General features: G+C 45.1%; 1 protein-coding gene and 1 long non-coding RNA gene across 5 annotated transcripts in view; one reads left to right on the top strand and one right to left on the bottom strand.

Annotated features, from left to right (window-relative positions):
- Smim3 (small integral membrane protein 3) overlaps window positions 1-25,347 on the top strand; it is a 44,759-nt gene that overhangs the window by 5,629 nt on the left and 13,783 nt on the right. The window contains exons 1-2 of one of the 4 annotated variants that reach the window (XM_011246797.2): window positions 11,509-11,928; window positions 13,921-14,007. The exons of 1 other annotated variant lie outside the window; for it this stretch is intronic. The gene's annotated coding sequence lies outside the window, so the exon portion shown is untranslated. Of the gene's footprint in view, window positions 1-11,337; window positions 11,929-13,273; window positions 13,510-13,920; window positions 14,008-25,347 lie in introns of those variants that run through there. 2 more of the 4 variants (XM_006525481.4, NM_134133.2) reach the window with 2 other exon arrangements.
- Window positions 5,232-9,206, bottom strand: Gm46628. Its single transcript, XR_001782472.1, has 2 exons — window positions 9,065-9,206; window positions 5,232-6,185 (listed from the first exon to the last, which is right to left on the bottom strand). It is a non-coding gene; the product is annotated as a predicted gene, 46628 (long non-coding RNA).

Here is a 25,347-nt window from a genome sequence, read left to right as displayed (position 1 = left end):
TCCGGACTCTTAACTGATAGTAAACACTAAATCAAGCAAAAGCTGTTTCCCTGGAGTCAGATGGTCTCTACGCCATGCTTTAGTATGACGTAGATGGAACAGCTGGTTACCTTCTGGTTTATTTCTGAATGTTTTTATCAGTACACTTTTATAATGACAAACTTCAAAAGTTATTTGTGAGCCAGGCCTGGTAGTACTTAGAGAAATTCTATCACTTGGGAGGTAGTGGTAGGAGGATCAAGAGTTCAATGACAATCTTGGTCTCAAAAGACCCTGTCTCAAATCTTTAACAAGTATGATCACAAGCCAGGTGGTGGTGGCAGGTACCTTTAGTCCCAGCACTCGGGAGCCAGAGGCAGGCGGATCTCTGAGTTTGGTGTGAGTTTCAGGACAGCTGGGCTATACAGAAAGGCCCTGTCTTGAAAAAACAAAAAACAAAACAAAACAAGACAACAAAGTTTGATTACAGAGGGCCAGTGATAAGGCTCAGGAGTTAAAGGCACCTGCTGCCAAGTCTGACGACCAAAGTTCAATCCCCAGGATGTACAGTGTAGAAGAAGAGAAAGTTGAAAGTTGTACTCTGACCTGGTTTTATGCCTTTGCATGCTTGCTCCATACACAAACTGCATGCACACAGAATTAATTTTTAAAGTACAATAAAATTGACTATAGAAAAGGTGAACTCTTTCCTAGGATTTTTCAGGTTAAATGGCCAAACTTAGAACTGAGTGAAAGAAGGAAGCCTGCTGGGAACCAGTGTCTGTCTCTGCTTCCTGGCTGTGGACGCAGTGTGACTGGCTAGCTGCCTTGTGTCCTCTGTCACAGCTGGGGCTGCTCTTTGTGCCATGTGTCCCTACTGGATGGGATGTTAACCTTTAAGCAAAGGCCCAATGAGCCCTTAGGTTGTCAGGTGTCTTATTGGTCACAGCAATAAGAAAAGTAACTGAATCTTTAAGTATCCACTTCTTTGGAAAGTTGATATAGCCTATTAATTTTTTGTGAATCAGAGTTGAAGTTTATTGAGGAACATTTTAATATAATATTAAGCAGAGGGATTAATAGGATGACAGAGGACTGGAGGAAAGAAAGAATAAATATCCAAGAGTTACCCCACATATTAATTTTTAAAATGTTTAGTAGTGGCCGGGCAATGGTGGCGCACGCCTTTAATCCCAGCACTTGGGAGGCAGAGGCAGGCGGATTTCTGAGTTCAAGGCCAGCCTGGTCTACAGAGCGAGTTCCAGGACAGCCAGGGCTACACAGAGAAGCCCTGTCTCAGAAAAAGAAAATGTTTAGTATATTGGCCAGTGAAGTCATCTGAGTCTGAGCTTTTCCGAACTTTATTTATTTTTATGTTTATGTGTGTTTGTGTGCCTGAGTGTATGTATTTGCACCCATGTGTGTGTAGGAGTCAAAGGAGGTCAAAAGAAGGGTCAGGTAGTTGTGGGTCACCATGTGGGTGCTGGGAAATGAACTCGGGTTCTTGCAGAAGCAGTAAGCACACTTTAACTACTGCGGTGGCTATTCTTGGTTGCCAACTTGACTGTGTCTGGAATTAACTAAACCCTCAGAGCCTGGGCACATCTGTGGGGGACTTTTCTTCATTGAAGACCCACTCTGAATCTGGTTCTGTTGTGGTAGGTAGATAGACCTTAAATCTGGGCCACATCTTTTAGTCAGCCTATATAAAGGACACAGAAGAAGGAACTACTTGCTCTTTGCCTGCTTGCCCTCTCTCTTGATGGCAAGTTCGTTATTTCACTGGCATTAGAACACACTTGTTCGGGATTCTGGAATATACTGAAGACCAGTTGAGATACTCAGCCTCATAGACTGAACAACACTGTTGGTAGACAGCTATTGTTGGACTAGCAGGACCACAGTAAGCCAATATAATAAATCCCATGTATTTACATATTATTCACATATTCTATACTATTTACACACATACATACACACACATTCATTCTACCAGTTCTGTTCCTTTATAGAACTCTTGTTCAGGGATTTTTATGGATGGTGTTTTTGGCTTTAAATTATCAATTTATTCTCTTTATTTGGCTTTTATTCTTTTTTGTTTGTTTCTTCTTTAGAGAGTGTCTTAGTCATTGTTTTATTGCTGTGAAGAGACACCATGACCATGTCATATCTCTCTGTGTCTTTCTGTGTCTCTGTCTCTGTCTGTCTATTTTTTTTTTTGTTTGTTTGTTTTTTCGAGACAGGGTTTCTCTGTATAGCCCTGGGTGTCCTGGAACTCACTTTGTAGACCAGGCTGGCCTCGAACTCAGAGATCCACCTGCCTCTGCCTCCCCAGTGCTGGGATTAAAGGCATGCGCCACCATGCCCGGCTATCTTTGGTATTTTTAAGACAGAGTCTCTCTGTGTAGCCTTGGCTGCTCTGGAACTTACTCTGTAGATAGATATTCTTTTACCTCTACTTCCCAAATGTTGGAATTACAGGCATGCTCCAGTACCATCCAACCATGTCAACTCTTAAAAAGGAAAGCATTTAATTGGGGCTTGCTTACAGTATCAGAGTTTTAGTCCATTATCATCATAGAGGGGAGCTTGGCAGCACACAGGCAGACAAGGTGCTGGAGAAGGAACTGAGCGATCTGTCTGGATCTGTAGGCAGCAGGAAGAGAAAGAGATACTGGTCTAGCTTAGGTTTTTAAAACTTCAAAGTCCACCCCAGGTGATACACTTCTTCCAACAAGGCTACACCTCCTAATCTTTCTCAAGTACTTCCACTCCCAGATGACTGAATTAAAAAAATATGAGTGTACAGCAAGGGCATTCTTATTCAAACTACCATGGAAGGTTTGAGTAATTATTATTTTCTAGGAATTTTCTAGGAATTTTCTAGGAATGTCCATTTATCTAAGTTGGAAGAAAAGAGTTAATTATAGTAGTTTTTCCTGTAAGTCTTTTCATTTCTGGAAGGTCCATAGAAGGCTCCATCTTCTGACTTTTGATTCATAAGCATGTTTAGCAACTTGAGTCTGTTTTCTTACTTGATGCCAGCAAAGGCTAGTTGATTTTTTTCTAAAAGAAGTGTCTCCTGGGCTATTGCTCAGTTGGTATCTGCTCTCTAAGCATGTGTGATGTTCTTTGTTCATTCCTTAGCACTGCATGTAATAAATGTGTCTGGGTGGCCAGAGAGATGGCTCAGCCATTCACAGAACTTGTTGCTTTTGCAGATGACCTGGGATTCAGTTACCATCATCCAGATGGTGGTTCACAACCACTGGTAACGACAATTCCAGGGAATCTGACCTTTTCTTTTGACTTCCAGGGGCTCCATGCATGCATACATACATACAGGCAGAACACTCATACACATAAAAATAAATAAGTGAGCTATTTTTCCTTTTTTAGAGAAATGGGACTAAAGAAAAGAAAGGAAATAAGGAAGAAATGAAACTCGTAAGGAAAAAAAAAATCACAAAATCCAAAGTATTTCAGCAAGGGAAAACGTTTTATTTACTTGTGCAAAAGGGTGCAATGTCGATGTTGCCCTGCCAAATCAAGCAGGCAAGCGCACCCAGTAGGGGTTCTGCTGTGTTTTTATCTATAGCACAAAGGGTCCCTGGTGCTCTGAGTGGTCAGAGCTTGGCATCACATTCTTATATAGGTGGCTGATGTAAAAGGATGCACCTGATGAATGGAATGCACATTTTAGCAGAAAGTGAAACTCTGAATATATCTTTTGAGTTTAAAAAGTGCCAACCCTGGAAGAATTTGAATTTCAGCCAAGTAGCTCCTTCAAAAACATATTTAAGATAGAGCTTTGTCTTAACACTCTGACAGGGACGCTTACAGTTTGCATGTGTAAGCACAGGGTGGTTCTGCACCTCTGTAGTACATGGGAGGGCATGAGAGGGCATGGCATTATGCATGGCTTTTATTTGTTGATTTTTCCATGCGGGTTCTGAGGATCGAACTCGCATCATCAGGCCTGCCTGTCAACCACTTTGTCACTTGGGGCACATTTTCACACCCAGTTTTTGTAGTGTTGGCGATGGAATCCAGGACTCTGAGTGCTAAGCAAGCACTCTACCTACAGAGCGACATTCCCAGCTCTGGAAACTCTTCTTTGATGTCTATCCTAATACCAGGGAATCAAAGGGAAGAAATTGATCTCCATTAAGTCTTCTAGTCTGCCTCTAAACGTGAGAGGATTCCACTTTTCTCTGGGTTCTCACCATTGCTAATGCTGCTTTGCTCTTCCCCAAATGGACTTCCCAACTGTCTGTTAGTGCCTAAGGGACCTTATATAAGCCTAAGAATAGACACTGGCCTTATTTCCCTGGAGGGCTTTGTTTTTGTATCCTTGCTTCCGCACTAAAAGTACAATTCTTACTCCTTAGTGATGAAATGATAATACTCAGCGGATGACATTTATTCAGGTAGAAAAGTCTGAGGAGGCTTTGATTATAAAATAAATTTGCCCGCTATATCCTGATAAAAAGAACAGAATCTTATTATTTTATCTCATTTTTTATCTATTCAGATAGCAATATATTTAGGGACTCAGTAAACCCATTTATTCCCCAATTCTGAGGGGTCATTTGGTGATCAAGGTCATTAAGAATATCTATTTTTAGGTGGCACCCTCCATTCTGCTCTGCTTGCCACTCTTGGAAAAAAAGCAGAAGCCCTGCGGCCTCTGGGGTTGATGTGCTTAGGCCGAGGTCGAGGAGGAGCCAAGGCTGTCCAGGTTCTGGAATCTCGCAGTCCTGGCTGTCTGGGGAAGCTTTGGCCATACAGGGAAGTTTTCCACCAAAGGAACTTTGGCGTGTTGGATAGGTACTGTCAACTGGGCACAAACCTAGACATAGCTTGGAAGAGCCATGCTCCCTGTAGGTGCTCCCTTGGACAGGTGGTCCCGGTTGTATAAAAAAGCAAACCGAGAAAGCCACCGAGAGAAAGCCAGTAAACAGCACACCTCCGTGTCTTCTTCTTCAGTTCCTGCCTCCAGGTTCCCGCCATGCTTGAGCTCCTGCCTTGGCTTTCCTGAATGATGGACTCTGATTGGGATGTGTAAGCCAAATAAACCATTTCCTCCCCAAGTTGCTTTTGGCCATGGTGTTTTTCACAGCAGCAGAAAAGTAATTAAGACACTCGGTGAGTCTGTTAAAGGGACCTGTTCAGAAGCCCTCTAATAACTGTCGATATCCAGAGTAGGTGCCGGGAGCCATGGCCTCAGCCATGGCCTTGTGGATATCTTCTAGCTTACATAAACAATCCTGAGAGAACATTCGTGGTCATAACAGTAAGAAGGTTTGTGGGAAAGAGGACACTGTGACCGTTGGTTCCAGGAGCTGAAGATTGCCACCTGACCTTCAGAGAGCCCCCGGGCTCTTCCCCCGTCCCTTGGAGCCTCCTCTTGCTTATGCTTATTTTGCCACTCTTGAATAAAGTTTTCAGAGCTTGATCAGTATGATTGACTTGCTCTCATTCTTCGTGTCTCTTGTCCCTCCCACTCTCTCTCTCTCTCCTGCCCTGGGTCCCCGTTGATTATCCCTGCAGGTAGGGGCGAGTAGGGAAGGAAAGAAAGAGACAACTTGAAACTTCATTATCTTCTTTTTCTTTGCAAGAGAAGTCATCATAGACAATTCAGGTTGTTGACTGCTGATTTGTTGACTCATATGACCGAATCACAGAAAGCACTCCCCCAAAGTCTATCCCGGTGAATGGATCAAGACTGCAGTCTTCAACTTGCAGATGCAGCTGGGCAGGAGGAATACCCTGTTTCCCTCAGACATACTTCATAGAGATCAACTGATACGTTCTTGTGGATTGTTATAGCAAAGGTTTTGAAGTGACTAATGTTTCCTATGGCAAATTGTTGGATGTGGTGGAGAAAGTGCAATATGTTAAAAACAAAACAAAACAAAACAAAACAAAACAAAACAAAGCCTGTGTATGGAAACGGTGATTAGTTACAAAGAAGGGGAGGCTGTGGCAGAGTCTGGAAATGTTCTTTTGGAATCCTCTGCTGAGAAAAAGGCAGTTGTTGATGCATTTAAGAGGGCGTGCCGCTGTGTGTCAGCCAGTGCAATGCTTCTGGAGAGGGGTGATAGTAGAGGCAGGAAGAATGGATGGGCTCCGTGAGAAAGCCTTCATGCTCCATGACATCCGGATTCCGCCGCCACACCCAAGGACTTCGGACTGAATTTTACCTGGAGAGCAAACTGGTTATCTTTGAAAGTAACCGTCCCTCCTTTCCCCTCTGCAAACCTGAACAATGGCATTTAGGTCAGAGTTCCTCCCCTTTCAGATTATGTTAATGTCTGGCTCTGTCCAAATGAGTTCATTCACATTTGCAAATTGTATTTCACTAAAAAAATTTACTTTTTATTTATCATTATTTGTGTGTGTGTTTTGGTGTACATGTGACTTGACATTGCGCAGAGGTCAGAGGACAACTTTTGGGAGTTGATTTTCTCCTTTACTGTGGAATCTTGTAAATGGGTTCAGGTCATTAGGTTTGCGAAGGGAGAACTTTACAAACCTGCAGTCACTTCACCAGCCCTATTTTCAGATTTTAAAAGAATCATATTTTAAATTTGTATGTTTAATATCATGAGCAAGAATGTTATCAGCATAGATTCTTTTCAGTGTAGTTTGTTGTTTAAAATAATTTGATGTCAAAATGCTGCATGGTTTATATACTGCCAGCTACACTCCAGTGCGCCAGTGTTTATTTCATTGTGCTGACTGTGTAATTGTACAGAAAATAGCTACAAACCTTAAAATTGTCTTATTTCAATTCAAATACTCATAGTGCAAATAATCAAAACGAATGAAAAGAATAGCACCTCACGCACATGGGGAAACAGTCCCAAACAAATCCAGCGGTATTCCAAAACACGTAACCATCATTTGATATCCCTTGTTGGCTTACTAGGCTTGTTTCATGTGTCAGTAGTATGCTTCTGTGATCATTTGCTTCCAACTAGAAAATGCCTTAGCAATCCTGATATAGTCCTATATTTTAGGCCATGGATGCCTGCTTTTAGCTATAATACTGAGAAACTTGACTCTTAATTCTGTTCCAGTTAAGAGTGCCACCAAGACACTTAAGATGTTTTCCCCTGTTGAAGAATCTTTAGCTTAAAGCATCCATCTTCAGGATAGTAGGGATAGAAAGTGAAAGCCATCTGGTTCGTCTAAACTAAAAGTTCTGTTAGTTTACGTCAGGAGGCAACTATACTAGGTTACAAGAGAATAACATTCTCTACTGTGTAGAGTTGGACAGTTTTTCCTCAAGGACAAGAACATTTGATGATAAATCTACTTCAAAGAGTGATACAGGGCTCCAGGATATGTAGCTTAGTAATAGAATACTTGCCTCGCATGCGTGAGGGCCTGGGCTTAGTCTCTACTATATACACTCATAAAAAGGAACATAAGAGAGAGCAAATTTACTTCTTTCGGTGGGTGGCTTGTTTAATTTTGTGTGATTAATATATAATGCCATTCTAATAAAGCTAATAAAGAAATGTGGAACATATCAAACATAGCTGATTAATTTCAGTATCTCTGCTGCTTATATATCATATGGTAGAGACTAAAATACCAAGTCCTTAGTAATTTGTCTGTCCAGATAAAAGAAAGCCCCAAAGTAGCTGTCATATAAAAACACATTAACAATTATATCTTTCTAAATTCTGGAACTGATTGTGAGCATTGAGAGTTATTTTTATTTTCTATGATATTTGGATAAAATGCAAGGCAACTTGCTAGGCAAGTACTCTGCCACCAGACAGTGCGGACACTGCTTCCAGCCAGGAACGGGTCTTGGCAAGGCAGCATAAAATAGTTTTCAGAAGAGAACAGTCACCACCATGAGACAGAGACAGAGATGCCTGGGAACAATGAGTGGTTGCAGCTATGGAAACTACTAACAAGACCAATGACACTCTATTATTAGATAAACGTAACCGAGGGCTAATGTAAGAACTTTAACTGTTTCTGAAGTGAGGGACCGGGGCTGGTTTTTGTTGTTGGTATTTGTTTTAAATAATCAAAGGCATGACAAAGTCAACAGAAAGACCACAAACTTATTCCTATTTGATTGGATTACAAACGTTTTAAAGAATAGTCTTTACCATCTCTTGTAATAACAAAATGAATGTCACAAGACCAATTTCTCTCTCTTTTAAATTCCTTTCTTAATTTTTTATTTTTCGGGGACAGAGTCTCACTCTGGAGTCCAGGCTGTTTGGAACTGACTAGTAGCCCAGGCTGATACCCAAGTCTTAGCACTCTTCCTGCCTTAGCCTCCTGAGTGCAAAGGTCACAGGGCATGATTGACCATGTTGAGTTTTGTCATTTTAGTACAGAGAAAAATTCATACTCTTCCATTAATATAGCAATTAAGAATAAAGGATGCATTGGGAGGCAGAGACAGGCAAATTTCTGAGTTCGAGGCCAGCCTGGTCTACAGAGTGAGTTCCGGGACAGACAGGGGAACACAGAGAAACCCTGTCTCGAAAAATTAAAAAAAAAAAAAAAGGATACATTTCCTTCCTTCCTTCCTTCCTTCCTTCCTTCCTTCCTTCCTTCCTTCCTTCCCTCCCTCCCTCCCTCCCTCCCTCCCTCCCTCCCTCCCTCCCTCCCTCCCTCCCTTTCTTCTCTCCTTTCTTATTCTTTGAGACACAGTCTTTCTATGTAGCCCCATTTGTCCAGGAACTCATTATGTAGGCCAAGACTGGCCTTGAATTCTCAGAGATTGCTTATCTCTGCTGGTATTAAAGATGAGCACCATTAGGCCTAACTGAAAAGTTTTATAAGGCTACTTAGTAGAAATACTAGCATATCTCATTGTTTCACTTCAGATTCAGCATCTGTAGAGGCTGTAAGCAACCTGAACAGACTTTCCTTTTTTTCTCAAGCTTCTATAAACCTCCCACTCAGTTTTCGTCTTTTATCATCCACATTCTGGCATATTCAGTTTCATTGATAACTTCAACCATATTCATCATATTTATAAACGTAATATTCATGTTTCAGTTCTTAGTATGGCTCAATAATCTCTATAAAGCACAACTCTTACCCAGCATTTCCAGCTCCTGTTTCCTCACAGAGGTAGCTCTGGGCAAGCATTGAGTATGAACTGTAGAACCATTAAGCCAGCCAGCAAAAGTTAAAAGCAGGGGCTAGAGAGATGGCTCAATGGTTAAGAGCTCTGACTGCTCTTCCAGAGGTCCTGAGTTCAATTCCCAGCAACCACATGGTGGTTCACAATCATCTGCAATGGGATATGATGACCTCTTCTGATGTGTCTGAAGATGACAGTGTACTCACATATATAAAATAAATAATTAAAAAAAAGTTAAAAGCAACCATAATAAAACTTCCTATGGTGACCTGTTCCTTCTACAACATATAAGATAGAAGAGCTACGTTGATAAAACCCAAAGATTTTTCTATTCTCAAGCATACAAAAACAATAAACAAAGATGTGTGTGTGTGTTTGTGCGCACGTGTGTGGACATGTGTGTGTATGTCTGTATGCCTGTGGTACAGTGTTTTTGTATTTTTGCTTCCTAAGACATAAATGAGTGGTCATGGCACATGGCTTGGGCTGGTGGAAGACACCCAGTGGCCTCTCAGGTATGTGCCCCACCTGCAGCGGTAGCCACTCTTATGTGCAAGTATGTGGTGGAGAGAAAGAGAAGCAGAGTGCACACTATGAAGAGAAGTGGAACTGGAGACTCAAGGGTGGAGAGGAGTAGCCTGATGGGAGTAGCCTGCGCTGCTGCTTGACTCGAAGTTGAAGTCCTGATCCCATGCTGCCACTAAGGCCATGTCTTGGTCTGTGTTTAACATGACCCATATTATCACCAAAGGCTATCCGGGTGTCTCTGGTCTGGGCAGCCACCTGGGACTATGGTGGATGTCTAAGGGCTGCACAGATCTGGCCCCACCTCTCACCAGCTGCAGAACTCAAGTGGGCCCTGTACTTCACCTGGGCAGCACAGTAGAGCTGTCTCTGGTGGTGGGGCACTGGTGAGCCAGCCTGAAAGTCTGAGCTCAGGAAACCTGTCCTGTCACTTGCCAGCTGTTGTATTGGATGAGCTAGCTGGGGCAGTGCTGGAGAGCTTACCCTGGTGAGCTGACCAGCTCAGCTACCACCCAGGCCCAGATCCAGGGCTTGGAATTGACCCACCTAACCTCTACCTCATCTATGAACTGCTGGAGCACATGAAGGGGCTGGTTCTACAGATCCAGAGCTGCAGGATCTTCATAATGCACACAGGATATCTGAGGGGCGTGCCAGAGGATCCTGTAAAGATAGTGTAGCAGAGAACAGAGGTCTGAATGAATCTCTATTCATAACTGTATCAGACAGGCTGCGTAGTTCCCATTTTACTGCTTTATAATCGAAGAAAGCAAGACATTTATGATTCTTTAGCTAGTGAGCAGCATACTGCTAAATGGAAAAGACACCAGATTGTTGGCTCCAGCCCTGGGTTTTGCATCATCTCAAGAGTGAAACCAGTCATGGCAGGACACATTCAGTTACTAGTTGCACACCTGAAGGACACCCCCTCCACCCCAGTATCCTGTTCCAGTAATAAAGGAATTCTACATCATGATTTCCTCTAACACTTAGAATTGGATTGCACTCATTCCGAGGACCACACACCTTCTCTGTTGATCAAAAATGATGACTCTAAGAATTTTCCTCCAGTCACTTTCCCTGTTAATCCTTTGTTCTCATGGCCCTGGGTCTAAGGCTTCTGGTAATGGCATGCCATTTCTGCTGACCTCATCTCTGAGTCAGAGGAAACCGGGTGTGTGTGGGGAGATAAAAGTCAAGGCTGGTACCAGATCAGATGTCAGCCTGGGCAAGTCATCGTGGTTCCACTATGCATTAGAAAAAAAGAAGAAACTCCAGTTTTTGAGGCACAGATAGCCTCTGCCTGGGTTACCCCGCCCTCCCTAAGAGTGGGATGGAAGGAAATGCAATAGAATTAGAAGATGAATGGAAATCTGATGCAGTTTGCACCTTTAATCCAAGGCAGAGGCAGTCAGATCTCTGGAGGACAGCTTGGTCTATATAATGAGTTCCAGGACAACCAGGCCTCTCTAGGGAGACCCTGTTTCAAAAATAAGAGGAATGGATAAACAGTCCCCCTTCACCCCATGGATCCTAGAGGACCATACAGCGGGCAGCAGGGAAGTGGGTCATTAATAGAGGGAGTGGCAAGTCTTTCACCAGAATTCTAATGGGGTGTAGATCACCTTGGACTTTTCATGTTATCACAAAGTAAACAATGCGTGGAGGTGTGTTATGGCAGGCCACCAACTAGCTTTACACTCAGGCTTTTTACTTCGACTTCACAAGAGGGTTAGTGCAACTATCCCAGCTTAACAGAACGGAGAGGCAAACAAAGGGTCTTACTAAATATCTTACACTCAGAACTCTGTACCGCCCGCATCCAAACTACTGTTGGAAAAGATTTTGGGACCTACTGTAGGCTAGCCCCTCTGTTTACCACACAGAGAGCGGAAGTCCCCTCGAGAAACGAAGTGACTAAGGTTACAGGCTGAGTGTAATGCAAGGTGACCGCACAGTTCTGAGTCTCTCCAAGTTCCTTTCTTTACAGCAGCCCTGGGGAGGCTGGGAGGAGCAGAGCAGGTTTCGCGCTGAGGCTGGGGGCTCAGTCTTTCCGGGGCGGTCCCCAGCGGCGGTGCATTCCAGAGTCGTCCGTGCGTGGCGCGCGGGGTGCTGAGCTCGCATCCCAGCCGCTCCTGCGCGCTCCCGGGCTTGGAGTCCGAGCACGTTCTCGGCGCTAGCGGGGCTGAGGTTCCAGAGCTGGGGTTGCTTGAGGATCCCTTTCGATCCTAGGGGCCCAGAAAAGCACCGGTTACTGCTTGTAATCCTGACTGAAGATCGGGATCGGATCTAGGGTAAGTGAGACCAAAGGGTGTCTTTTGTGGGGCTCCAGCTAAACGGAGCTCTCCCGGAATCTCGACTTGCCCTCAGCGTTGCTCCCACCCGGGTGCCCTCTCCTGCCTTGCTACTTCTGAGTTTCTTTTCCTCATCTGGGTCCCTTGCCTCCGCTCTCAGCTCTAAGTTCTAGCTACCTTCTGTCTACAGTCTTGGGCCTCTAAGCAGGCTGTGGCTTGGGTGGGTGAGCCCCGGCCCACTCGGAGATGGGTTTCTCTATGGGTTGCCCTGCTTCTGCCTTTCCGTTCTTCCGCAGACTCCGCGGCTCCTGGTTCCCGGGCCAGGTGTCCCGGCTCAGGGTGCGTCTGAGCACAGCGCAGGGTTTGGGCAGCACCAGAAACAACAGGTCATCAGGGTCTGGAATACCTGGAGTCAGTAGTTCTTAGGACTGCTGGGTTCTAGCCTAGGTAACTAGTAACTAGAGACATCTAGTTACTTTCATCGCCTCAGCGAACAATTTAGTTACTGTGGAATGGGGGTGGGTGGGGGTGTCACATTCTTTTTAGCCTTGAAGCAAGTGAAAACTCGGGAAAAGTAAAGGATCTTTCTTCTAGACTCCCTTCTCCGGGTTATTTGGTCAGTTAGAAATTAGTTCCTGCATTACTGGTTCCCGTGCATCACTCAGCCTCTCTCCAATTCCTTGAGTGTAGGGACAGTGTATCTGTTCTCATCACTGAGGCACGCCCAGGACCTGGCACAGGGCCTGTTAGATAGTAGGCGCTTGGGACAGTTCATGGAGTAAAGGATGGAAGGTGTGAACCAACCGAATCTGTGCAAATGTTGGGGAATTTTCTGATCGAACCGTCAGAGTGGGCTTTTATGCAGCCCTGTTTGCTGTTTTTCCGTGACTAGCAGCATCCTGTGGCTGCGTCTCTGGTCTGTGGGCAGACCGTGAAAATACTTAAGCTGTTAAAAGCCGTTGGCTGCTGTGTAGAAGTGCTGTCCTTCACCTCTGAGAGACTGCCAAAGTATCTGCTGTGATCTGAGCGGCTCAGTGGGTAAACAGTCTAAGGGGACAGAATGCCTCCCTAGGGTGGGATGGAAAGAGCAGTTTTCTGGGGACCAGGATCTCGAGAGTTAAGACTGGCGCATTTCCTTTCTCCATATTCAGTCAGTCTCATCAGTAAAATGAGGAACTAGGGTGGGATGGATGCCTATTGGTGTGTGGTGACCACAGCTTGTGTTCTTTAGGTTGTGTAAGACACGCACTGCTGTCTGCATGCAACAAGGAAAGCCCAGCTGAGTTTCAGGCTATTACAGACTTCTGTGGTGAGAACTGAAAAAGCCACAGTGCTTCTCTGTTCCAATCATACTGGGGTTGTGAGTCACACTGTAGGGCGACATGTCATGCTCTACGGAGGCTCTGAAGCTGACCCCTCAGAACATCAGAACTTTGGGTCTGTTGCACAAAAAAGTCTGGGGGTTTCCCCTCCTTCCCTGGAAGGGAGAGAATGGCATCCGTGTAAAGCCGTGCCAGGGATCAGAGACACAGACCAAAGTACAAACTGGCTGGGCCAGAGGCTGGACCCCAGTGGCTGCGGGTAAGGGGCTTTCCCAGCTGGGCTCTCATCTCATCTTAAAGTCTGTTTCTTCTGTATGGATTAAAACATACAAATGGTGTGGATGTCTCCAAGGAAACAGGGTCTTTGTATTGCTTGGTCTTACGCTGGTCTTACTTCAAGTTCAATATAAAGATAGATAACCAGTAAACTCCTCACCCCCATGCTTTATAGGAGGGTGGTGGTTTGAATAAGAACAACCCCTCATAGGCTCATAGATTTGAATGCTTAGTCACCAGGGAGTGGAACTGTTTGCAAAGGGTTAGAAGGATTAGGAGGCCTGGCCTTATTGGAGTAGGTGTGGCATTGTTGGAGGAAGAGTGTCACTTGGGGTGGGCTTTAAGGTTTCTAAAGAACAGGCCTAGTGTGTCTATCTCTGCCTGCTGCCTACAGATCAGGACATAAAGCTCTTAGCCAACACCTCAGCAGCATGCCTGTCTGCTTCCTGCCATGCTGACTATGGACTAACCCTCCGAAACGGTAAGCCAGCCCCCAATTAAAGGCTTTTTTTGGATAAGAGTCACCTTGGTCATGGTGTGTCTTCACAATAGTATAACAGTAACCAAGGCAGGGAGTAAATACTGGCACTGCTGCACCCTGTGGTACCCCAGCCTTTTAGCCTGGTCACACATTCTGAATGATGGGGTAATAATCTTACTTGACGTTGACTGGGTTAGGCTTCCTGTGTTCCAGGTATAATTCTCAGCTTTTACACATATTCTTTCATTTAGTCTCTACCATGATCCTATTAGGGAAGGACTCTCATTCCTTCCATTTAATAGTTGAGCAAACTGAACTCTGGAGAAAATAAGTCATCCACAGTCGCACAGGATGTGGCCCAGTGCAGGGTGATACTGATACCAGACAGTCTGGCCTTCAAACTTCTCCAAATCCTGTAGCAGCAGGGATCAACTCATGCATTAGCTGCAGGTGGACACGGGAGGAGTTAAGTGAGAATTCACTGGCGCGTATACTTGCGGATCACTGGGGACCCTCGACCCCTTAAAGTTCTTTCTGGAGGTAGAAGGAGAACCCCAAGAAAGACTGGGATATTCAAGGCCAAATGCATAGCAGCCAGGAGGGGAAATGACCAGAATTAGAACTGCCTGCATGTTAGGTAAAGGCAAGCCTGACTTAAACTGTGTACTTACAGTTTTGGTTATATATAGATAGAGCGTCATTATCCATTGATTTGGATTCTGACTGTCTGGCTGAATATGACCTACTATACAGGATCGAGGAAAGGGAGCAGCAGTGGGAGGAGGAGAAAGAGAGAAAAGAAAACGGTATTTCCTGAATTAGTTCGAATCAATAATGACCAGCGTCCGGCATGTGTTGCTATTCCTGACCCCTGCCCCAGGCAGACATTGCTGATCAGCCTGTTGTGCTTCACCTTCTCAGGGCCCCAAATCCTTAACTTCTTTCCTGGTCTCCTAGACTTCACTTAATGGCTCTGAGGTGTGGTCAAGGACGTAACCAGTGGGAATACCAGAGCCCTGTCTGCCTGTCACCATCGAAGACAGAACGGGGCTTTTGAAATCATTACCCCTTTTTTCTTTTAATCTTATTTTTAAAATGTAAAAAATGCTGAGCTTTTTATATTGGGTCACAGAAGGCTGTTTTCATGCAGGTATGTTCTATGGTATTATGAACACTTCTCTCCTGTACCCACCCCTCTCTGGACCCCTCCCTCCTCCCATCTCTTTTCCTTGTTCTCTTAGGCAGTTTGGCTTCTATTTCTGGGCCAGGGGTACACATACAATGTATAAAGTCTTATATCTACACATGACTGAAAGTGTGCCACTTTTGTCTTTAAAACATTTTGTTTTTATTCATTTTATTCATTTGTTTGTATACGTGAATGTGGGTGCTTTGGAGCCAGAGTTATAGGTGGGTTTGAGCAGCCTGCTGTGGGTGCTGGGAACTGAACTCAGGTTGTCTGTAAGAGCTGCAAGCTCATCTGCTAAGTCTTGTCTTCGGCCCTGGTGCTGATCAGCCTGAGATTGGATTAATTCACTTCATTTGATTATCTCCAGTGGCATCCATACTCTAGTCTTTATTTCACTCTTTTCTGCATTTTTATTAATGTCCTTCTACCATAGAGCATCCTGGAACAGGGGATGGGTCGGAGCTGTGCGGGTGGCCGAATGGCAGCAGCGTGCACTGCCAGTTTTCCAGAGTAGGCCAGACCCTCAGAATGTAAACTTATCCTTTGTTTCTAGTTTTTGACTGATACCCAAACTGAGGTGCAATCAGAAAGAGGACTTTACTTAGGATCTAGTCCTGCACCATTAATAATTTGCTGCATAGTGGGCTGGGGAGAGAGCTCCCAGAGGGGCAAGCATGAGGGCTTGAGTCTGATTCCCGGAGCATGCGGGAAAGGCCGGCAGGATGGCGCTTGCTTATAAGTTCAGCACTGGGGAGGTGGAGACAGGTGGATCCCTGAGGTTTGCTGGCATGTGTACACGTTTGCGTGCATAGTTGCAAACCTGTGCACATACATACAACATTAAAAGTAAAATAGAAAACAGGGCTGGCCAGATGGTTCAGTTGGTAAAGGCATTTGCCATGCGTGCCTGATGATCTGAGACTGAGTCTAGAAACCCATGGCGGGAGGAGAGGACAGAGGCCCCAGAGCTGCTTATTACCCACCGTGTGTGCTAGACTGTGGCACACACACAGTCCCTCCGTCCTCTAACAATAAATACAAATGTAAAGAATAAGTAAACAACAACACCTAACCAAACCAACCCAAACCCCAAATCCTTCTAATCCAGTTCATGAGACTTAAGTCTGGCAGCTTTGGACACTTGAATTCAGTGGTTGATAGCTCCATGGGTCAGCATCTGCTTGAGTGCCATGAGAGTAAGGTCACACACCATCAGGTCATTGTTCTGGAGGCTCTAGGGTAGAAACATTTCCTTCCTTGGGTCAATGGCAGAATTCACTCTCTTTGGTTGTGGGCCTAAGCTCACCATTTTCTTTTAAGCTGCAAACAGAGGTCAGTCCTTGCTCCCAATAGGAACTGCAGCCTTTGGCTGAGTCCCTGCTCTCAACAGGTACTGCAGCCTTTGGCTGTCAGCTGCCTTTCTCTTCATTCAAACCAATAATCAACAAGTCTCACCCAGCGGTTCTCAACCTGTGGGTTGCGATCGTGGGAGTTGATCGGACCTTTTACTGGGGTCACATATCAGATATCCTGTATACCAGATGTTTACATCAAAAATCTTAACAGTAGCAAAATTACAGATATGAAGTAGCAATAAAAATAATTTTATGGTTGGGGGTTCTCACAACATGAGGAAGTGTATTAAAGGGTCGAAACATTAAGAAAATTGAGAACCACCCTTTTCTAACCTTCCACTTGACTTTTAAAGGGTTCCTGTGATACATTGGGCCCACCTGGATATTCCAGGATGCTCTCCCATGTCAATGCCCTGCAGATGAACCACATCTGCAAATTCTCTTGCCTTTGTTCTCATGGCCCCACCCTGTGAGTCATGATTCCTTTTCAAGGGGACGAAGACATCGAAATCTTTTGGGGGGGCATTTATCTGCATGCTGTACATAAGAAACAATCTTTGGGAAGGTGGCTGGTTTAGTATTACACAGTGAGGCAGAGGCTTAGCACCCCCACTCTGTGCTCTGCCTCTGTCACAGAGGCCCTGCATCCATGGAGAGACCCCATCAACAGCCGGCACACAGCAGTACTCAAGTCACTGGCAAGTAATGACAGATGGTCCCATCTTAAAGAGGATGCTGTGGATTTGACCGTGTTTTCTCTTCTGCCGACTTGCTCTTGGTTTCTGAAACTGATTGGCCGGTCAAATGCAGTCTACATTCAGTCTCAAAGGGCTCTGGCTGCTGTTCTGATGTCTGAAATAAATATCCTGTGTTTTTCCGTTTTCTAGCCACAGAGGAGCAGAAACCCAAGCCATGAGCAGGTCTGTAGTCCATTAGGAATTTTGGAGAAGTAAGGTCAGTCTGGGTGAGACAGGAACAGAGTGCTCCTTCAGGATCTTGGAACATTATTAGAAAAAGGTTTCTGGTTTGATTCATGTCACACTTTTGCTATTTTGTGTGCTTCGTTCGTTCCTTCCTTCCTTTGGCTCATTTACTTGGAACAAATTTCCCTGGTGAATTGATTATGCCAGGCTGGCAAATGTTTGAGGCTAACTATTACACAATGGGAAGGGAGCTGCCAGTTCCAAGACTTACTAGGTAGCTGGGATGTCCTCCTGCTGGACATGGTATGGGAAGCTCCTCTTCTTTCACCAGCCTCCGGATCCTTTCCTGAGAGCAGAGAGAGGCTCACACTGTGGGCACCATCCATCCATGCCTCCTGACTGTTGTAAATTTATGCCCATCAGTCCAAGCCTGCTGACAAGATGAAATCCTAGAGGACTTTATTCTAAAAGGCCAGTGAGTCCTCTGTTAGGGACAGGGTGGACTGGGAGAGAAAGGAGCCCCCATAGTCCTTGAAAATACTATGTAATCTCATGAGTACCAGAAAATGATGAAATCAGAGGCTGAAGTTTATTTTGGAGATATGGTCCAACTCGGATGGCTATTGAGACGTCTGCAGGAGTCAGGTTTCTTTTTGGATGTCTTCTGCTAATTAAGTTCCATGGATTGGACTCAAATGTGACATACCTAGTTTCCCATTTGATTCTCTCTTCAGACTTACATTATTGATCCCATGATGTACTGAGCGCTGTGATAGATGTTGAAGATGTGGCAATAGACAAAACACAGGGCTTCCATTCTCCTGAGCTTTCGTTTGGGGAGATCAAAGGGATAAGGCTTTGGCCTGTTAGGTATAAAAGCCAATAAAAGGGAGTCAACCAGGGCTGAACAAGCTGAGGTTAGATTGTGACGCATGCATGCAGGGTCTGGGAATGTGGATCAGTTGGTCGAGGGCTTGCCTACCATACTCGAATCCCGGGCTCAATCTCTAGTACCTCAGAAACTCGGAATAGTGTGGAACATGCCTGTAACCCTAGCACTCAGGAGGCAGGCGGAGGCAGGAGGATAGCCTTGAAAAAGACTTGTGAGTTTGAGACCAGACTACCCTGCGACCCTGTCACACAGAAACCAAACAGCTGGGATGGTTCACCTGTTAAAGAAGCTTATTGGGCAAGACATACAATCCGAGTTCAATTCCTGGAACCCATCCGTGGAAGGTGGAAGGAGAGAACAGATTCCACATATTTGTCTGTTGATCTCTATGTGATTACCGTGGGATATGTGCCCCATTATTGTGTGTTTGTATGTGTGCACCTACACAAACCAACCAACCAACCAACCAACCAACCAACCAACCAACCAATCAACTAACCAACTAACCAGCCAACCAACCAACCAACCAACCAACCAACCAACCAACCAACCAACAGCCTCTTGGTTGGAAATTGTGTGAAGAAAATAAAATAATGAGATAGAAGAAATAAAAAATAATATAAATGATGAGATAGAAGAATGGCTGGTGAATATCAGTGGTATTTTAATAGTGTGAGTCTAGAAAAATGTTGGGACATTTCAGTAGGTTGAACGAGGATTTAGCATTCTAAGAAGCGAGCAGGAGAAACATGCAAGGAGGATAAATTGGTGGATGCCAGGCATTTGGTATCCTAGGCCAAAGGTAGTGGTGATAACCCTTCTTCATAGTTGGCTTGCTTTCTCTATTTTAGACACTACATCCTTCCTTGACACGCTCAACAGCTCTTTCTTGGGATAGAGCCTCAGAGAGGGGTCCTGTAAGAGGCACAGTACTGGTGAATCTTTGTAGTGTTCCCTGGTTCACTTTCTGTTTTGTTGGCTCTTTTTCTTTTGAAACAGGGTCTGTACACAGCCCTGGTTGTCCTGGAACTCACTAGATAGATCAGGCTAGTCAAAGACTCACAGATCCATCTGCCTCTGTCTCTGAAGTGCTGGGATGAGAGCACAGCACCACTATGACTGGCCATCATTCATTTTCTGAAAGATATTTGGAGTCACACATCTTCAGCCACTTGCAGTACCAGTGACTCAGAGCTGTCTCCTCTCAGCTCCATTCTGGTGGAGAAGAAACAGCTGCCCCACTATGCAGAGTTCTGGCAGAGCTGGATGAGGGTCACACCTGCAGGATGCCACCTGCCTCTATCTGCCTTGTTCTTGCTGTGGTGTAATTAAGCTTGTCTGCTAGCAGGAAGTAATTTCATTTTATTGCCTCCTTCCTCAGCAAGGTCCTTGGTGGTAAAACCAGTTGGATAAGCACTGGCGACTTCTCAAATGCTAACTCTTCCTTTCTGTTCAGATGTGAAGGGTCAGCTGTTTCAGTAAAAGGTCAAAGCTTGGGACAGAACATGAAAAGTTATCAAACTTATCACTGTGGTCGCCTCCTCTGGACTCAGATCAGTTTTAGACCTCCATTGCCCCTAGCTAGTGTTAGGGCTTCTGACCTCTTTGTAAAGTGTCTCCTGTCCACTGCACTTTCTGTGTTCATTTGGTTAGGTCAGTTCTGAGAAGCCCTAAGTGCTTTCGTTTGTCAGTTTTCTGTTGCCACCACACTCGAGATAATCAACTTATAAAAAGAAAAGACTTGTTTTTGGCTTGTAGTTCTGGAGTTCATTCAACACGATGGCCAGGTCTCCCAAGACAAGGCATATGACAGTGTGGTGGGACCAGGCTGCCCACTTCATGGCAGGTGGGAGATATTTTGTTAGCATTCCTTCTAGGTTCCGCCTACATAACCTGGCAACAGCCAGCCATGCCTGGCTTACTAGAAAAGGGACTGTTTGCCCCCTCCTCGCTCCTTGCTCTCTTACTCTCTGCTCCTTCTCTCCCTGATTCTTTTTCCCCTTGCCCCTCCTCCTCTCTCCACATGTTCCTGGCCAGCTTCTCCTCTCTCTGTCTCTGTCTCTGTCTCTGTCTCTGTCTCTGTCTCTGTCTCTGTCTCTGTCTCTCCTCACTTCTCAACTTCCCTCCCTATTCTCTAAATAAACTCTATTCCATACTATATCTATGGCTGTACCTCAGGGGGAAGGGATGCCTCCGCATGGGCCCACAGAGGCACCCCCTTCCACCTCACCATATGGCACTCTATCAAACACATCCTGGCTCTTCTCTCTCTTTCTTTTCTTTCTTTCTTTCTTTCTTTTTTTTTTAAAATAAAACACAACATATTTTAAGAAAGGGGGGTGGGTGGAGAGAAGAGGTCTGGGGACTCTGTCCCCTCTGGGACACTCAATGGATCAGAAGACCTCTCACTGATTCCCACCTCTTAATGTTTCCCCCACTCCTCCGTAGCACCTGGGCATTTTAGGTCCCACAACAGTGGTGATTTATGCTCACTAGATCATTTGGCTTCCACCACATCACAAGGAAGGCGTTAGTGTTGTGTCATACTCCGCTGCAAGTGGAACTGCTGCCGAGAGAGCAACAGCTATCTCATTTGTCCACGTGTCTAGTCCTACTCCTTGGTCTCCAGTATTAGTCATATCACCATCATTAGTTATTCAATTAGGTTGACTGGCTGACTATGTCTGTTTCATACTTGGACCAGAGAAATAGGTCAGTTTATTAATTGTGCTGGCTGATGTAAAAAATCATTAGTTTGGATCGTCGTCTAACTTAGCTGGCTTTATAGTGATATAACAAAATATTAGAGGATGCTTTGGTTGAAAAAGAAGTTTATTTGCATCACAGTTCCAGGGGTTTGAGAACGTGACACTGGCTTCTGACAACTTGTGGCACACAACTTGTGGTAAAGGAGAAAGGTAGACGTGTGTAGCAACATGCTAATAAGCATGTGGCATATGACCTTGCTATGTAATAACCTGGTTTATGGTAATGAGCCCACTCTGTGAGGCTGGCCTAATCACTCCAGGTGGCATCCCCTAACCTCATTTATAACCTGCCACCAGGAAGCACCTCCTCTCAGTGCCGTTCCACTGTTCCACCTCAGAGGCAGACTAGGTCAGAGCCGCAGCACCCTCTTGTCATCCTTGTTCATAAAGTAGAAGTTCTCTGCAAGTCTGGGAGGAGGGGAGGGTGTTTGCTTAGGTTAATGGTTCTTCACAGACAGGAATTTCCAATCATGATAAAAATTAATATTTGTAGAGCGTTTACTCTGTGAGAACAGTGTTGTGTGCTGTGTGCGATTATCTCAGACAAATTCTCTTAATCCCGAGGCAGATTACGTTCCCCCCATATTTGGTTTTGTTTTCAGCTGAGTAAACAGGAGATGAGGACGTTCAATTAGCTTACTTAAGGTTGCTTGGCCAGAAAGTGCTGGGCCCACATTTCAGCAAAGCTGCCTGGCCTCAGAGCCTGGGTTTTAGCACCCCTCTGCAGTCTCAAGAGTGGAGCAAAGGGTTCTGCGTTCTTTGGTTTTTTAAGTACTCCTTGCTCTTGGAAGAGTTCCCATAGCTCCATCTAAACAGAAGACCTTCCAGCTTTGTTGAGTTCAAAGTGTTTATTCAGTGTCTACTGAGTAGAGGGGATGTTCTGTGTCAGGAAGCTGTGCTAGGCCAGAGCCGAAGCCCAGGCAAGCTGTCTGCTCTTCTCCCAGTGTTTTGTCTGTAGTCACCAACTCTTCCCTACCTCCCTGTGCCCTTGGAACAATCTCTCACTCTAAGCAAGATTCTCTTGTCTCTCCTCTCTTCTCTGATGTTCTTATTCTTAGTGAAGAATAAGTAACTTTAGTAGATTTGTATTTGAGCCCTAAGCCAAAGGGCAGAGTCCAGAATGGGACCACAAACACGGGGATTCTGACCCAGCATTTCGTTTGTTTTGTTTGTGGTATATGCATATTTGATCCTAGTAAGCCACCTTCCTTCCGGTCTGTGACACTGGGGCTCTATGCCTTAGGCAGCTTGCCTCGGCCAGCCCCCAGATGCTTTTACACAGCTGGAAAGTGAGGTTAAGAAAATTGATGGGCAAGTCTGCATCACTGTGCCTGTGTCTACAGGGAAGGAATATCGGGGGAAAAATATTGTAAGGGCCAGAGTTGTGGAAAGTAGGCTGTGTGAGAAATAGTTTGTCATAGTCATTGTTCTATTGCTGTGAAGAGACACCATGACCGAGGCAACTTATAAAAGAAAGCATTTAACTGGAGCCTTGCTTGCAGTTTCAGAGGGTAAATTCATGACCATCTTTGTGGAGAGAGTGATGGCAGGCAGGCAGGCAGGCAGGCAGGGCAGGCAGGCAGGCAGGGCAGGCAGGGCAGGCAGGGCAGGCAGGGCAGGCAGGGCAGGCAGGCAGCAGGCAGGGTGCTGGAGCAGTAGCTGAGAGGTTACATCTTATCTTCAAGGCGGAGGCAGCCAGAATGAGACTGGGCCAGGCACAGGCTTTTGAAATCTCAAAAGTCACCTCCAGTGACACCTCCTACAAAGAGGTCACACTTCTTAATCCTTCCTCAACAGGCCACCAACAGGGAACTGGAACTGGGCATAGAAATATATTGGGGAACATCGTCGTTCCAGCCACCACAGTCTTCATGGTGGTGGTAACAATGCATGCCTTTAATACCAGTACTTGGGAGGCAGAGACAGTTGCATCTTTGTGAGTTCGAGGACAGCCTGGTCTAAGAGCTAGTTTGAGGACAGCCAGAGCTACATAAAGAAGGGCGACAGAAAAAAAAAAAAAAAAAAAAAGGCTGTACCATTAAGAACAGATTAATGCCAATGTCAATGGGCATGTTATGTGGAAGGCAGGAAAGTTCGAGGGTCCCACCTCTAGGCAAAGAACTCCAGGCAACTATTGACGATTGGGAGTAGGAGGGTTTGCCTCTCCTGGGGGTGAGTCCATCATTGCTGGTCCAAGGCAGAGTGGTCAGCCTTGAAACCAACAACAAAGACAGACTCAGTAGGTTGCATTTATGCATATTTGTGTACACACACACACACACACACACACACACACACACACACGGAGTGAATCACGTGCTCTCTGGTGACTTCTTGTGAACCTTCTCCTAATGAATGAAAATTTCTTGGAACTAATCCCTGGGTGAGGAGTAGGCAGGACTTCTGGTGGCAGAGAGGATAAGGGGAGACAGGAGAAGAGGTCTTGCTTTTGGACAGAAGACAAGTGGAGGTCAAAATGCAGGTAGTGGAGACCCCCGATTCAGGTGGCGGATCGGCTACTGGAGGATTTAACTTAGAGTGGCTTACAAATTAGGGTGCTAGTTGCTGTGCCCAGTGATTGTGTTATCTGTTAATTCTGAACTAAGTTCGTGTGCTGTTTTCCTTCACGAGACGACTCAACTGGGTTCCAGAGAGAAAGGTACGATAGCAGAGCATGGGTTTGCGAGAAGTGTACCCCACAAGGCCATGAGAATTTGGACGTGTGGGACTGGCGTGACAGAGACTCACCATGGGAACTTAGCGAGTCAGGTGGAGAGATTTTGGAGCTCTGGGTCAGAGAGTCTGCCGAGATGGGAACAGGCTGTGGCTGGCCTGCCTGCCTGTACACTGCCGGTAAAGCATGGATTGATTTTTTAAATATTTCACTCTGTGTATGTGTATATATGTGTGTGTATATATATATATATATATGTAAATATATATATATATATATATATATATACACATGTATGTATGTAACAATAATAATTAAAGATACAGTAATGATAATAAAAGAAAAAGGCTATCAACTTGAAAGTGGGGGACATGGAAGGGATTCAAGGACATGTAACTAGCTGGAAGGGGCTGTGTGGAAGAAAATGAGGGGGAAAAGTAATGTAATTCTATTTTAGTTAAACATGTTTAAAAAACAAAAACAAAGAGAGGTAGTGGTGTCATGCACCCTTAACCTGAGCACTCAGGAGGGAGAGAGGCTGGTGCGAGGCCAGCCTGGTAAAACAAAGGAGTCAGACCACCATGGCCTCTGCTCTTGAGGTTCCCCAGCTCCCATCTTAAAAAAGATGGCAGAGGGACAGGTAACACACACCTATAATCCCAGCACTCTGGAGGCAGAGGCAGGCAGATCTCTGGGAGTTTGAGGTCAGCTTGGTCTACAAAGTGAGTTCCAGGACAGCCAGGACTACACAGAGCGACTGTCTCAAAAAAAAAAAAAAAAAAAAAAAAAAAAAGAAGGTGGAGGAATGGGAGCTGGAAAGATGGTTCAGTTTTAAGAGCACTGGCTCATCTTCAGGAAACCTGAGTTCAATTCCCAGTACCTACTGGCAGCTCACAACTGCCTGTAGCTCCAGCTCCGGGGATCTAAGACCCTCACACACACACATACATGCAAGCAAAGCACTAATGCACATAAAATAAAAATAAATAAACCATTAAAATAAAAGTAGACAATTTAAAAATAAAGGAAATGACTTGCCCCGGTCACACCACAAGTTAGAGGGAACTGAGACAACTCTGGCCTCCCAGGTTCCAGTAATGTGTTTTGAATTCTTCTGTGCTCTCTCTCTGTCTGTCTTTGTCTCTGTCTGTTTGTCTGTCTGTCTGTCTCTATCTGTCTGTCTGTCTCTCTCTCAAATTCTCTTAAGACCCCACTGGCCTTGAACTTAGAGTTCTGTGTACATCTGCCTACTGAGTGCTGAAATTAAAAGCCTGCGTGATTACACCTGTTTTTTGTTTTTTGTTTTTGTTTTTTGAGACTGTGCTTTGCTATTGTAGCCCTGGCTATCCTGGAACTGGAACTTGCTATACAGATCAGGCTGGCTTGGACCTTTGGTAATCTTTTTGGTTCTGCTCCTGATTGCTGGGATTACAGCCTGAACCACCAGGTCTGTCTCCCTTCATTTCTTTGGTCATCATTCACTCCGTGTGAAGTGAATGGTAGGTTCCATGTTTTACACTGTGTGCTTTCTAAATTCTG

This window comes from Mus musculus, chromosome 18, assembly GCF_000001635.26.
Source record: "Mus musculus strain C57BL/6J chromosome 18, GRCm38.p6 C57BL/6J".
In the NCBI taxonomy this organism is placed as follows: domain Eukaryota; kingdom Metazoa; phylum Chordata; class Mammalia; order Rodentia; family Muridae; genus Mus; species Mus musculus.
Note: the sequence above shows the minus strand (reverse complement) of the source record. Positions and strands in the feature narration are given on the sequence as shown.